The sequence below is a fragment of the Mastomys coucha genome, unplaced genomic scaffold (assembly GCF_008632895.1).
Source record: "Mastomys coucha isolate ucsf_1 unplaced genomic scaffold, UCSF_Mcou_1 pScaffold23, whole genome shotgun sequence".
Lineage (NCBI taxonomy): Eukaryota > Metazoa > Chordata > Mammalia > Rodentia > Muridae > Mastomys > Mastomys coucha.
The window spans coordinates 11,595,683-11,612,253 of record NW_022196906.1 but is presented as its reverse complement, the minus strand read 5'-3'; the positions used below and the strand labels follow the sequence as shown (position 1 = coordinate 11,612,253).

General features: G+C 36.6%; 1 pseudogene; it reads right to left on the bottom strand.

The window, feature by feature from the left end:
* Positions 1 to 12,081: 12,081 nt before the first annotated feature.
* Positions 12,082 to 13,267, bottom strand: LOC116072794 (annotated as a pseudogene).
* Between the last annotated feature and the right edge of the window lie 3,304 nt (positions 13,268 to 16,571).

Here is a 16,571-nt window from a genome sequence, read left to right as displayed (position 1 = left end):
GAGGGTTTGTAAAAGTTTGCACTCCTGCCAATAGTGGGGGAATGTTCCCCTTGCTCCACAACAGCACCAGCATGTGCTGTCACTTGATCTTAGCCATTCCAACTAGTATGAAATGGAAACACAGAGTCATTTTGATTTGCATTTCTCTGATGACAGAGGGTCTGAATATTTTTTAAAGGGCTTCATGGTCATTAGAGATTGTTGAGAATTCACTGTTCAGTTCTATACCCCTGTTTAAAAATGGGTTATTTCACTGAGGTATCTAATTTCTTGAGTTCTTTGTATGATAGTATACATAAGTGAACCTAAATACTTTAACAGACAGCTCCTACAGCTGATAAAGTCTTTCTGCAATGTGGTCAGATACCAAATTACTAAAAGCAAAATTAGCAGCCCTCCTTTAAACGAATAATAAACAATCAGAGAAAGAAATTAGGAAAACAAGACCTCTTTTTTTATTAGATATTTTCTTTATTTACAGGTCATATGATTTCTCCTTTCCCAGATTCCCCTCCAAAAAAAAAAAAAATCCCAAAAAACAACAACAAGAACAAACCCCTGTTCCCTCTCTCCTCCTCCTGCTTGCCACCCCACACTTTCCTGCTTACTGGTCCTGGTATTCCCCTACACTGGGGCACAGAACCTTCACAGGGCCAAGGGCCTCTCCTCCCGTTGATGACCGACTTGACCATCCTCCACTATACACATGATGCCAGAGCTATCAGTCCCACCATGTGTACTCCTTGGTTGGTGGTTTAGTCCCTGGGAACTGTGAGGGTACTAGTTAGTTCATATTGTTGTTCGTCCTAAGGGGCTGCAAACCCTTTAGCTCCTTCAGTCCTTTCTTTAGCTACTTCACTGGGGACCCTGTACTCATTTCAATAGATGGTTGTGAGCCTCTACTTCTGTATTAGTTGGGTACTGTCAAAGCCTCTCAGGAGACAGCTAAATCAGGCTGAAGTGCCCTTTGTTCAATCTCTCTCTACTCCATAGTTAGTCTCTGGAAGTACTTCCATGGGTATGTTGTTCCCACTTTTAAGAAGGAATAAAGCATCCACATTTTGGTCTTCTGTCTTCTTGAGTTTCTTGTAGTTTGTGGATTGTATTTTGAGTATTTTGAATATCTGGGCTAATAACCACTAATTAGAGAGTGCATACCATGTGTGTTCTTTTGTGATTGGGTTACCTCACACAGGATGATATTCTCCAGATCCATCCATTTCCCTAAGAATTTCATAAGTTAATTGTTTTTAATAGCTGAATAGTACTCCATTGTGTAGATGTACCACAATTTCTATATCCATTCCTCTGTTGAGGGATATCTGGGTTGTTTCCAGTTTCCGGCTATTATAAATGAGGCTACTATGAACATGGTGGAGCATGTGCCCTTATTACATGTTGGAGAATCTTCTGAGTATATGCCCAGGAGTGGTATAGCTCAGTCCACTAGTAAAATAATGTACAATTTCCCGAGGAACCGCCAAACTGATTTCCAGAGTGGTTGTACCAGCTTGCAATCCCACCAACAATGAAGGGGTTTCTCTGTATAGCCCTGGCTGTCCTGGAACTCACTCTGTAGACCAGGCTGGCCTCGAACTCAGAAATCCACCTTCCTCTGCCTCCCAAGTTCTGGGATTAAAGGTGTCCGCCACCACCACCCAGCAACAGCTGGAGAGATGGCTCGGCCGTTAAAGGCTAGGCTCAGAACCAAAAATATAACAGACAGTTTCTTAAACATGATTAGCAGGCTATGTATGCACAACATACAGATGGCTTCCTAATCTGCTAGGACCATAGCAGCTTTTCCCTAAAAAACCACCTTACTTGACAATAATTCCCTGTGATGTATCATCTATGCCCAGGACTTTTACTCAGCCATACTTCCCCTCCCACCAATGACTCTACCTTGCTATATAGTCATGGTATAGAATATTCTTTGATGCTTCTAAAATTCTCAAACATGCCCTTTAATTAATTGTTTGCTTTATTAATTAATTTTTTTGATGTTGAAGTTTGAGCCCAGGGTTTAATACATGCTAGATAAAGTGTTCTCACATATTCAGCTCCATTTATTGATTCTAATTCCTCCTTTCTTCCCATTCACAGAGCCATTAATTTAACAGATTCAAGGATCAATAGTGGAAATTTTAGCTATCAGGAACTTTGCAATTCACTGAACTCTATGTTTCCCCTGGTCTTCAAAGATGGTTCTTTGTGCTGTTCAGAACTGTATATATTTTGATGATTAATAATCTCAACATAGCAAATTGCAGTGACTGTCAGAGCTAGTAAATTGACCAGGGTACACAGGGGTCTCTCAGACTGTACACCACATGCTGTTCCCATTATTCAATCTTTTCGATAGCTTTCTGGCTCCTGTTGTGTTTTCTAAAGTCCCCAAAATGAGTCTCATATCTATGATGATTAAGAGTTTTGAATCAGCCACACAATTTGTGTGACTATAAAAATAAAGTGTATTTTCCATTTAGAAATTTTGTTCCTAAGAAAAATATGCATTTTTCTTTTTATCATTATTTCTTTTAATACTACTAATATAATATTATTTTGCTTATCTTAATACTGTGCTATTCCAAGAATATGTTCGCTATTAGTAAATTACATAGTTAACGGACATGATATTCCAACTTATTTTCAAATGGTTAAGACCAAAATGGGTGAGAGAGAGAGAGAGAGAGAGAGAGAGAGAGAGAGAGAGACAGAGAGACAGAGAGACAGAGACACACAGAGAGAGACAGAGAGAGACAGAGAGAGACAGAGAGAGACAGAGAGAGAGACAGAGAGAGAGACAGAGAGAGAGATACATAGTGCAAGAAAAAGAATAGAAGTATCTGGACATAATCTGTTGGTAATTTTGAGAAAAGAGCTTTATATGACTTACAAAATTTCATTTTTGCAACTTGTTCAAGTTTAAGTATATATAAAAGTATAAAATTATAAAAAACAATGTACAATAACTAAAACATCTAGTAGCTACAACCACCATTTATAATGTATAACCCCTGAGTTCATTTTGTAGTCTCTAGTATAAAAAATGTTTGGCATATAGAATCAGAGTTTATAATCTATCAAATATGTTCAATCTGAAATTAATCAAGTTTTCTGCTTTAATCCTATGCTACAGGAAATTCAGGAGACATTCTAGCAAATGAATGACATGTTGAGAAAAGAGACGTCAAAAGTCAGAAGTTGGAATACTCACTTGGAAAATATGACCTAATTTTCAACAACCTAACTTATTTAGGTATGGGTCTGTTTCATGTTAAATTGTCTTGTAAACATAAGAAAAAACAGATAATTTTCAGGTGCTACAGTGAAAATTTGAAAGATCTGCATAGAGAATTGTTATTAAACTATGGTAAGAATTAATGTTAATGTCATTTTGTACTACAATAAAATTATGTTTAAATTTTAAATTGAATTTTCATTATATTTTGGAGCATATAAAATGTTTAAAGGTGTTAAAGGTAATGAATGAAATTTAATTAGTAGCTTTCAGGCAAAGTGATCTAAACACAGAAAATAATATTAAGTTTTAGAACAAAGTGATTGTTATATGAATTAAACTACTCCTAAAATTCTGTATGATGTCCATAATGTTTTTCTAAAATAGCATGAAGTGAAGTAATAGTGGGTTGTTAACCCAAGATGAGTGTTGAACACTAGATTTGGTTGACAATAAAAGCCAAAAGACAGACATTTGAGAAGTTACAATCACAGACCAATAAGGGTGGGAGACATGAATTAAAATTAGACATAGGAAGCCATACAGAAAACAGAGTTATCAGGACATACCTGAGACAGAGTTATAAATTCTAATATGATCTCAAAATAGAGTGAAAATTTAACATGAGTTCAAATTGCCTCCTTTATTCATCTGTGTATTTTGATAATAAAAGAATCATATTGAAAAAGAAGGGATAACAGTTTTTGTAGGTGGGCAATTTATTTCCATCATATCACAGAAAAAATTCTCTGTAATCAAGCAAAAAAAAAAAAAATAGCAGGGAGAAACACAGGTCATGGACTAGCAAAGCAGAAAGTGAAGGAAAGTGCTCTGAAGAGAGAAAAATCTTCAAATTGAAAAGAGCAGGACAAAGTTGAGTTCATTGCAGCCAAAATACTAGATAATGAAGGGGCTTTATTTTTATTTCATTCACAGATACATTGCTGAAAAGAAAGTATAGAAGCCTACAATTCTCCTTGTTCCTGAGACACATTTATTGATAAAGGTAGCTGTCACCTTTCATCAAAGAAGCTTCTCTTTACAGTAAAAGCAAGAATGCCAGAGAGTCTGCTGTGAAACAAGACCAGAACAAGTCAGTGGACTTGTCTCATGGAGTTATACTGCTACACAGAGAACTACAGGCAATTAGTGACTACTGAGAGAGGGAGAATCAGCCTTTCAAGCGATGAGCCCTTTGTTTGCTTCTCTAATACAAAATGGCCCAATACAAACTCTGACACCATATTCACAATGTGAGCAACAAATATATTTAATCAGTTATATGTTGATTAATATATATGTTAATATATTAATATATATAATATGAACAAATATATTGATCAGTTATATATTTATGCATGCTTAAGCATATGTAATAACAATAATAAAAAAGAAAAAGAGGCTAGCAGCTTGAGATAGGTAGTAGATGGAGTAGTTTGAGAGGGGTGTAGCTGGGAGGGGCTGGAGAAAAAAAAGAAGGGAGAAAGTGATGTAATACTATTCTATTTAAAACAGAATTAAAATGATTTTAGAGGTCTATAACTATAATGATGGGACCAAAGAAGCACTTAAATGGTAAAAGGTACAGTTGTTCAGTAGGAAAGACTAAATTTTGAGGACATTTTGAAGAACTGAATGGCTACGGAGAAAGAGATACGAGCTTGGATTCCCATGTGGAGTCTCCCAGTATTATTGTGGAAATACTGATTTTTTTCACTATGCTGAAAGTTATTTTGAGAATTAAAAATAAGAAGCTATATATTCATAAAGATACATTCTCACATTTGTCAGTGGTATTTTCAGTAGTCATACACCTAAAGTTGTAAATACCAAGATGGAAAAAAAAATAACACCTTAGGACATTTTAAATGACAGCAAATTATTACCAATGATGTGGAGAATTTCAATAATATGAAGTTTATTCATATATAAGACTTTTAGAAGCTATTCACTGAAGAAAAATATAAGCTTTAAAAAGTTGAATCATTTAAAGAAAGAAAATGAAATTACATACCAATATACACTAGAAATAAGGCATACTACCTTAGAATAATACATAGGAATTTATTATACAGAAAATTGACAGGGAATTTTATTTTACCTGAAGTTATTTTCTAAGAAAAGTTGTTGACAGTTATATAATGTGGGAATGATGTAGAGCATTTCTGATGCTCTAGGAAAGTGTAATAATGTAGGGAGAGTATGAGGGACTGTGAAGTGCTTACCTTCTGAGAATAAGGACCTAAGTTCTATAACCCAAACCTTTGCCAAAAGCCAGATGTGATGGCATGCACTTTCATTCCCAGGACAGAGCAGGAAAAGACAGATATGTCTCTGAATCTCACTTCCAAGATAGTCTTGCACGATTGTTGTGCTCAAGGTTCATTGAAGGCACTTTTACAAAAACAAAAACAAGATGGACAGCTGCTATAGCATGAAATCTGAAACTAGCTTCTAACCTTAACTATATGAACACACACCTGTACCATGACCTCTAACAAAGGTGTGGAAGAATGGTATAGAGGAACAAGGCAGAACCAATGAACTCTCCAAGAGAGATAAGCAAATATGAATTTTCTGGTTATGGTAGGCTATATCTGTAATCTCAATACTTGTTAGAGGCAGAATTTTGTCATTTTCAAAGACAGACTAGTCTAAATAAAGGCCAGCCATAGCTGTGTAGCAAGTCCTTGTCTCAGAAAAAAAATCAAAAAAATCAGTAAAGAAGTAAATAAAAAAACATGAACAGATATTTACATTACTTCATCATGGAGTTGGTGAGATGTCTCACCAGGTCAAAGTACTTTCTACACAAAGCATTTGGTTTTAATTTAATTGCAGGAACCTAGAAAGAACCAATGGAGGTTTGATCAGTAATTTCTACTTATGCTCTGTCCACACATACACCTATATTCAACAAAACACACACACACACACACACACACACACACACACACACATACATACATACATACATACATACATACATATATACATACATACACAGAAAGTGAGAGAGAGAAATAGAGACAGAAACAGACATACAGAGAGATAGACACTTAGATACACACACACTCATACACAGAAAGAAAGCACACACACACACATACACAAAGAATAATATAAAATAAATTTTAAAAGTAAAATTACTTTAAGAATCTAGTAAAATTTTAAGATATAAATAGGTTAGATTAAAGGTTGACCAGAATTTGGATTGTTGGGTGTTAAACAGACTTTTATTTATTTATTTCAATATCATATATCTGACAATACTTTAAAGTACACTTACATGTTTAAAAATTGCATACAATTTCAATATACCTTTAATGAACATAACCCTCCCACCCCACACCCACCTCCCTCACCCCAACTCTACCTGGCTCCAGCCACCTCAGAGTGGTTTCTGACTTCCATGTTCATGTCCAACCTGGGGTAAGGAGAAGTCTAGCACAGTGATTTCTTTGTTGTGCCTACACCTTAGCCATTGTCTGCTCAAGCCTACGGGCTGTCTGATAGCTCTCTCAGCATACACAACACATTCACCTGTGAGCACCATGGCTACATATACTCCCAATTTACCAACTCTTTCACATGATGGCTTGCCAAACGTGGCCTGCCTACAGTCCAGAAGACAGTTTACGCCCTTGTTAGTAACCAATGTTCCATTATGCCACAAGGATCTGGGGAAAGTTCATTACCATTGTACGGACCAGAACCATTCCTCCAAGGACACCTAACTTCTAGCCTTGTACAAGGACACCTCATTCATAATGCCATTTTCCAACTTACACCCTTGGATTGTAAACATTGGTTATTAGCCTGACTAGATCTAGAATCTATTAAGAGATAATGCATTGGTCATATTTATAGAAAATTTTTCTCGACTAAGTTACTTAAATAAGGGAAAATTTCCCCAAATGTTGGTGGTATTTTTCCTTGATAGCCTGGTAAAAGGAGGTCTGATGGAAAAGCTTTGTTTTTTTTGTTTTTTGATTTTGTTTTTCCATTACCATCATGCCTTGATGGTGAGTTCATGGACACCAGTCCTGCTATCTCCATCAGTAGTACTGCTATTGCTGCTGTATTCTTTCACTGATCTTGGAAGCCAGCTTCTAACATGGACTGCAGACCAGTAGCTCTGTAGGAATCTTTAAGGTCTAAGTGACAGCCTTTTCTTATTGTGCACGCACCTGAGTTTTTTTATTAAACTCTACTGTTAAAGTTAATATTTGTCTTATTAAACTTTTTCTATTTAAATGTAGTCTGACTTTTCTGTTTCAATTACTTCTAAAAATGTAATTCTCCCTTCATTTTCATGACAAGTTTCATCATCTGAAATGAAATATCTGCAATGTCAAACAATTTGTTGTCTCATGAAAATGCTGTAAATGTTTAAAAAAATGTTTCTTGTGAAATATTTAACCCATAATACCTCAAGAGTTACTTTAAAATATAGTCTTCAACAACAAAAGGATGAACGTGATAGATAAACCAACCCAGAAGGTAGTTGGCAAGAGCGGAAAGCAGGATCCACATGGGGTGCAGGGTTTATGCCCCTTAACAGCGCCTCCCCTGTGAAATGAGAAGATCTTCTCATTTCATGAGTTGATCTTCTCACACCAACCCAATCTTGTCCTTACTTGTACTTCTTAGAAAGCTTAATATTTATACAAGACAGTAAAGCACCGTGCCTCATAAGCCTGTCTATACCTCATTGTCAAATTTTCAGGATTACAGTCTACCTTAGCAATGTTGCATGTTAATACATTGTCCTCATTTTCAATGGATCTTTCTTTAAAATTCCTTAGTTTGTTACATAGACAAAGTATAAATATCTAACTGTAGCAATTATAAAAAATAACAGGCAACATTACATCCTGTTCTATTATAAAGCTGTGACACCTTTAAATGCATATACTGAAACCCTGATTCTTGTCTGAAATTGGAAGGTGAGACATTTAAAGGCAGTTAGATTTATCTAAATGCTGAGGATACGGTCATCTTGATAGCACTTATGTCTATATAAGAAAAAACTGTAAGACTTGTCCTTTCCACCATGCTACAATCCCAAGAAAATGTCAACAGACCGGATAATGGCCCACATGAGGATCTGATTTATGTGACAGAGGTTTTGTAATTGCTTCTATAAGTCATAGAGTTACAAACTGCTACTTGTTAAGAATTGTTTGTTAATGTTTGTTGCACTTATTCAGAGCACCTAATATGTGGTGGTCTTTTTCAGCAGCTGTGATATGTCATGATATGACCATGTTTAATTAAAAGTTGTCTCTGTGAAGTTTCTTTTAACGAATCTTACTTATGTTCTCCCCAACTACATCTTTGAAATGTGAAAGATTCTAAGATACTAAGATCATCAATATTAAATTCTTTTGACAGAAATGTCTCTATTTTCCTGTTATTTTATTCAAGCAGATGCTGATTCATGACTTAGACATGAATGTCATTTAAGACTAGATATCTAATAAAGAGAGCTGCATGCCATGAGGCTGATCAGGAGTAGGAAGGGGTTCATCTTATTGTTCTGCCTCTGAGAAAGAAGTTAATGTAACAGCTATAGGAAGGAGCTCTCTATATAAAAACAAGCATGAAGACTAACTACCCAGGTAGTGGTGACATTTTCAACTATCCCAGAAATTAAAGTTACAAAGAAACTCCTATAGAGGCAATATTAAGAAATCATCTTTTAAAACAATCAGTGTTAGGTTTATTTTTGTGAACTCATATACATTGCTATTGTTGAAGTAAAATAGTGCAGGGGAATTTGTCCATGTTTAATAAGCTTAAAGGCATACCCAACATACCAAGCTGTGACTCTCTTCAGTGAATAGTATATGTTGCATTCTTGTCTATAACCAGAAAATCTGGAAACATGTCCAACAGTGTCAATAGCTCAATTGATCAATAATGGTTGATGTTCATATAAAATTCTACTCAAACAATATGGTAGATGATTCTAAATACTAGCTTATTAAAATGAGTTTTTAGAAAATCTATATTATGTTAGAGAAAGAAGAGGTGGAGGGAATCAAGGGGAAAAGACTTTCTAAACACCACAGGACAGATGTGTTTATGAAACTGTAGCATATGAGACTCTCAGGGCCTGCACAAGTCTGAACTAGATAGGATCCTAGAGCTGAAAGGAAAAGTAGACACATGTCCCCATCCTTAACCAAAAAGCTATCCTCAATTGATAATCATTTGCCAATGAAAATTTAGTTTGTCACAAAGATTTCTCACTGAGAGAACAAACTATCCTTAGGAGTAGGTCATACTCCCAGTAGTAGATGGACAACAAAAAACAAACTCAGTGGCTTATTTGGGGACACCTTATCTCAGAATGCTTACTTATTTATGTGCTTACTTAGTTTTTCTCTGTTTTTACACTACAGGTCCTTTGAACACATATTATGGCTTCTGATTTTATGTTTATATAAGATTCCTGTATATGTGTATGAGGGTATCTTTCAATCTATATATGTTTCATGTACCTGTTTTGGAATGTTTTCTTTCTGTTGATGGTTGTTTTGTCCTACTCTGATGTGTTTAAATTTTGTGTCATATTGCATTTTCTTATTATTAGATGCCCATTTGGTTTTTAAGGATAGACAGAAAGAGGGTAGTAGAGATGAGGCCAAAGTGTGAGGAGTAATGGGAGAAACTATAGCAGATTATACTGTATGGAAAAATATATTTACAGTAAAAGATTAAAAATGTGATATAAAAAGGAAACTACAAAGAAATCTTTAGATCTTTGATTATGAGGCAACAGTTAATTGGCATCCTATGGGGTGATGTTTCTTTTGAAAACACACACAAAATAAATTTGTGGGAAAATGTTCTATTTCCTGAGTATAGAAATGGAAACAATTTTCAATACATTTGCCCAAACTCATCAGTATCAACATAGCCAAACATAGTTACATCTTGATCTTATAAATTCCTTGCATTGGGTAAAATAACAATGAATGTATTATTAAAACATAATTAGTCTACATTTAGATGTATTTTATTGTTATATTCTTTATTTTCTAAATAAGAATAATAGTTTTGTTCCAGAATTTTCTCTGTCTAATCACATTAGGGCAGTGACAGGTCTGTGATTGGACAGGCCTAGAGAGGTGGAGCTAGAGTTGGAGGAGAAGAAAGGTCAGAGAGGAGGAAGACAGATTTTCATCATGAAGTCAGAGAATGGGGAAGAGTCAGACCCCGTGTGGTTATACAACCCAGCAACGGTTTTTACAAAATAGATTAATTGGGTAAGAATACTGTCTTATTATTTGCTTGTGAAATTATTGTATTGGCGTCTTGTAAAGTGTGATCTTATTATTTCATAAACCTGATTTGATATCAAAGCCTTAAAGTCATGCATTACTTACTGGCACCTAGGCACTAGCTAGATGAATGATTGTGGGGGTATGTAAGGCACTGCATGTGAGCGAGATGTTGCTGCTAGCTGGGAGAAAATAACAAGAGCCCAATGGGACATGGTGATGTTGGACGGTACCGGCTCAAGAACGTCGTACGGCAGGAAAGGGAGTTTGTCGGGTGGATTCAATTTTTACTTTTTTTTGTTTGTTTGTTTGTTTTATTGTGGTAAATGCCGTTAATTCCAATCAGGAGACAGAGGCTGGAAAATGTGAGTTGTGCCCAGCCTAATCCACACAGTAAATTGTGGTAAGTAATCCACACAGGAAGGCCAAACAAGGGATACACAGTGAGACCCTACTCAAAAAGAATGGGGAAAAGAAGAATTACATGTCTAGCCAGATCATTTATGGCTAGTCTTTTGGTATTTATGAAACTAAAGTTTGATGTTTTTATTTAAACAAGAATTAACTATAAATAATCTCAATTCTTACACATTAACAATTTCCTTATACAACTTTTGATTGCCACATGAAATTAGAATTGTGTACAGGTAACAGAACTTTTGTTCTGAACATTTCTGACATTTAACATTCCATAGAGTAGACACTTTTAGCCTGGTATTTACTGGAAGATATTTATAGAATCGATTGGGGAACCTAGGAAATAATGCATCTCTAGAAATCACATATATGCAAAATTGTATGTCCACAGACTTTTCCCGGATCCAGACCTCAAAAGGGAATTCTTTTTTCACGTAAACCAAATTAACTATAAGTATTACTTTCAGTCATAATCTTTAAAAAGTTAAAACTATCAAATACCTAACTGCAATAGGTAAAATGAATTTCTTGGAAGACACAGGTGCGTGTATATACTCCATAACCCCAAACTCTATGATTTATATAAGAAGACAAATTTGTGGGCTCTGTGAGTACTGTTTAAAAATAAAATTCAAAGCCCTATTTAATTTTTAATTTCATCCAGGCTTTCAAATCAGGTACTTACTGACCCAGAAGGAATAGAATAAATGTGCTCTTAGAAAAGACAAGAATATATTTAGAACAACTAAAACAGATTTTATTGCTATTTTTTTAGGACGAGGAAAACAAAATATAAAATAAGTCATAAGAAATGCTCTCATCTACTATCTCAAACCATCTTGAATGTGGTACAAAATGCTCACAAAGCAAATACGCAAAGCTCCAGCATGTCTTTTGTAAATTCTGCTGCAGCAAATGCAACATTAACAAACATAACTTTTTTCTGTACCAATTTTAAAAGAATTACTGAATTACATACTATCATGTTTCTTATACATGTTTATTCACTTTTAATGAGATCATTGCCAATACATACATTATTTTCCTTAACTTTATTTTTACATTAAACCAATGTCTGTCATGCAGCCACCAAAACCCTTACAGTAAACTACACAAGTTTGCAGTAAACTACACAGATTTGTAGTCCAGTTTGGACTCTAGCTTCTTAGAGTCAGCCACTTTTCTGACTGCTTTCATGAAGTCTTCCTGAACTACAAAATTATGATCGACATGAATTGCAAACATACCTGCTTCAGTACAAACATTTCTCAGGTCTGCTCCATTAAAGCCATCTGAAAGCTTTACAATTGCTTCATAATCTATTTCACCATACTTTGTAATAGGGCCTTTGTGGATTTTCAATATATCTAATCTTGCTTGTTCATTTGATAAGTCGATATGTATTTTTCTATCTATTCTTCCTGGGCACAGCAAAACAGGATCCAGTGTATCTGGTCTGTTTGTAGCCATGATCATTTTAACTCTATGCAGAGTATCAAATCCATCCATTTGATTTAGTAACTCCATTAAAGTTCTCTGAATCTCTCTGTCAGATGATGTTCCCTCAGAAAACCGATGGCCACCAATAGCATCTACTGCATCCATAAAAATGATGCACGGCTGGTGGTCCCTCGCACAATTAGACATTTCTCTAATCAAACTAGCACTTTCACCAATGTACTTGTCTACAATAGAACTAGATACAACCTTTAGGAAGTTGCAGTCCAGCTGGCTGGCAACAGCTTGCCAGGAGTGTTTTCCCAGTGCCTGGCGGTCCATACAGCAAACAGCCCTTTGGAGGTATTATTCCTACATGCTGGAATAATTCTGGATTTGTAGGAGGTAATTCTATTACCTCTCTTAATTCCCGAATATGTTCTGACAGGCCTCCAATCTCAGAATAAGATACATTTCTAGGATCCTCATGAGACATGTTATAAACCAATGGATCCACCTCTCTTGGCAGATATCTCATGATGGTTAATGTGGTCATATCCAAAGCAACTCTGGTTCCTGGCTTCAGCTTACTTTTGTCAAGCTGCCTACAACAACCTACAACATATCTTGGTCCATTTATTGCTTTAACAATGAATTTTTCTTCTGTTAACTGTTTAAGCACTTCACCTACAATCTGTCAAACACTTTGTAGTGCCTTCAAATCATTTTCAGACTTTTCATACTGCTTGGTAAGTTCTTTTAATTGTTCCCTTAGCTCCTTACGACGGCCATCAATCTCCTTGTGCTCTAGCAGCTTCTTGCAGTAGTCCTGAAGCGACTTATCTCTAGGGTCCGCCATGATGAGAAGCCGTCGCTCATACGGATTCAATTTTTATTAATTCCCTCATCATAGTTACTTTGACTTTACTGGAAAAATGAAAACCCTGTACTCCATACATGTTACATAAAGCCCTGAACTTTACATAAATGGTATTACCCTGAAAGGTATAGGACCTGAGCTGCATATACCATGAAGATAAGAAGGGAGATAATTGTGTTTCATATTTTTTTCATAATATCTTCTGTCCCAGAGTTGTTCCTGGAGAATAACTGAGAAAATACACTTGCAGTATATATGAGACAGATCAACAGAACTTTCAATTTTTTTTTCTGTGTAATAAAACTACTCTGGCCATTCTTTAGGCTGGAATGTAAGTGGTAATATTGAGTTGTAGAACTTATTGGTAAGCTGGAACATCAAAAAGTCATTATCAGCATATGAACTTAGAGCACATGGCAAAGATCAACTCACAATACATAGATTTTTTTGAGACAATGTAACCTATAGTTCAGGCTGGATTCAAATTTATCATGTAGTTTGATCTTCCTGCCTCCACCTCCTACCTTTTGAGGTTACTGGTGTGCACTACCACACCTAGTTCCTACTGTGCTGACGACTGAACCTAGGGATTTGTGTAAGTTAGGCAGTCTTTCCACAAACTGAGATACATTCCTAACCCCTGACAAGTCATGTTTTAAATAAACTTTTGCTATGCTTGTCAATTCATGTCCAGTTTACTTACTCATAATGGTACATATTAAATGACTACACTGCCCTGTCAATTCAGGACATTGATATAAGTTAGGGATATTCAGTTTTAGTTCTACAAAGATACCTCTTTTTGACTCACATATACACACCCCTTCTCCCTTGCTTATTCCTCAAAATAACCAGTTTGTTTGGAATGTCTTTAGATTTTTATTTAAGAATACTTTGCATGCCCCCTTGTATACATTTTGGAGTTTTGATTTTGGCTTTTGTGACTACATTTTATTGATTTTAGGTCAGCCCAAGGTAGTATGATTCAGAAGCATGTTTCTTTGTAACTTTGAATAAAACTACTTGATAAAATGATATGGATTGTAAGATCACTAACTTTCTATAGATGAATTTGGATTAGTTTGTTTTCTAAGCTTTCTTTTAAAAAAAAATTACTTATTTACACTTCATTTTTTATCTCCCCCATCTACCCTTCTACTGTTCCACATCCCATACCTCCTTCTGACCCCCCTGTCTCCATGTTGATGCCCCAACCCCCACCCCACCTGACCTCTGAACTCCCTGGGGCCTCCAGTCTCTTGAGGGTTAGGTGCTTTCTAAGGCTGTTATAAATAAAATTCTTAGGAGGTCCAGGGAGATAGCTCAGCATGTTGGAGTGCTTTCTAAGCCAGCATTCAGTCATAAGTTCAAATCCCTAACAACCATATACAAGGATAACTGGCACAGCTATATATCACTAACTCTAGCTATGTGGAGTGTGGAGACATGAAGATGTTGCAGCTTGTTGGCCAACAGCTTGGCTCCAGTTTTAGCAAAAAAATCTTGTCTCAAAATAAGAGGAAGAGATAGCTTCCCCATGAGTACCAATACATATGTGTTGCTGTGGGCAATTAGTCAGCTTTAATGCCACAGTGGTGGCTCAAGTTCCTTGCTACCTATCCCAATGTCCTGGATTCCAAAAAAGACACATGCAGCCTTATATTTAAATATGCCATAAACAGATCAATGGTTGGGTCACTCCCAAACCTCCACATTGTTACCACCTCCTCTCCAATATTCCTGAGTTATTACATACTAAAATATATGCTACCCTAGAGGGATGGGGCTGGTACTTCTCTTCCCTGGCTCTTACATCATTGGTATCTCTCTCTTCTGCAGCTGTCAAGCCTGGATCATATTCATTTCCTGTCACAGAAATTCTCTGTCTTCCCTTGCCCTTGAATCCAAAAATCTTGCCTCTGTCTCCCTGCCCAACCATTGGCTGTTGGCACTGTATTTACCAATCAGAACCAACTGGGGGCAGAGACTCACAGCATCTTACATGTGGGATTGTAATGAAATTTTGGGAATGCAATTAACACAATACAAACATTAAACAAATCTACAACATTTCCACCTTTTCATCCATTAAAAAGACACTTTCTCTCAGATATACAGTGAACATAGTTATAACAGTTATGTACACAATATGGTATGCTATATATTAATAATGTCCAGTCCATCAATTTTCTCATTTTTCATACATTACTCTAACATCTATCCTAACTTAAAGTTCAATATTCTATAGCTGAATTTTGTTTTGATTTTAACTTGCATTACCATCTGAAAATCATACTTTCAAATCTATATGATCTTTGTCAATGGTAAACAACTTAAGTTTGATTATGAGACAACTCTTACATGAATTGTATGGATATAATATTTATCTAAGAGTAACAATATTAATTATAAATTTTGGAGAGATGGCTCAGTGGTTAAAAGCACTGATTGCGATCTGTCCCAACACTGGGAGTAACTGGGACCAGTGGGACCAAGCACACAGGAACTCCACCAGCCCAGTGACTCAGGTTCCTTCCAGTCTGTCTGGGCTGCGGTCCAGAGCAGACCTTGGGCTCAAGCTCTGCAGCCAGTCCCACAACACCCAGAGGAATCTCCACTCCCAGGCACTCTGACACACCCAGGATCAGAGGTGAGCAGGAATCAACATCTGTCCCAACACTGGGAGTAACTGGGTCCAGCAGGACCAGGCACCCAGGAACTCCACCAGTCCAGTGACTCTGGTTCCTTCAGGTCTGCCTGGGCTGGGGTCCAGAGCAGACCTTGGGCGCAAGCTCCACAGCCAGTCCCACAACACCCAGAGGAAGCTCCACTCCCAGGCGCTCTGACACACCCAGGATCAGAGACCTTGGGCTCAAGCTCTGTGGCCAGTTCCACAACTCACAGAGAAAGCCACACTCCCAGGGGATTTAACCAAGCCCAGGATCCCAGGATCCCAGAATCACAGGATTACAGAGTCAGGTTGATTCTGAGGAGTTCTGACATAACCAGGATTACAGGAAGGACAGGCTCCAGTCAGATTTAGCAAGGGCAGGTAGCACTAGAGTTAACAAGATGCCAGGGGGCAAGCATAAGAAAATAAACAACACAACCCAAGGTCACTTGCCATCATCAGAACCCAATTCTCTCACCATACCAAGCCCTGGACACACCATTACACCAGAAACGCAAGATTCAGATATAAAATCACTTATCATAATGATGAAACGGGACCCTAAGAAAGAAATAAATAGCACCCTCAAAGAAATACAGGAGAACACAGGTAAAGAGCTAGAAGCTCTTA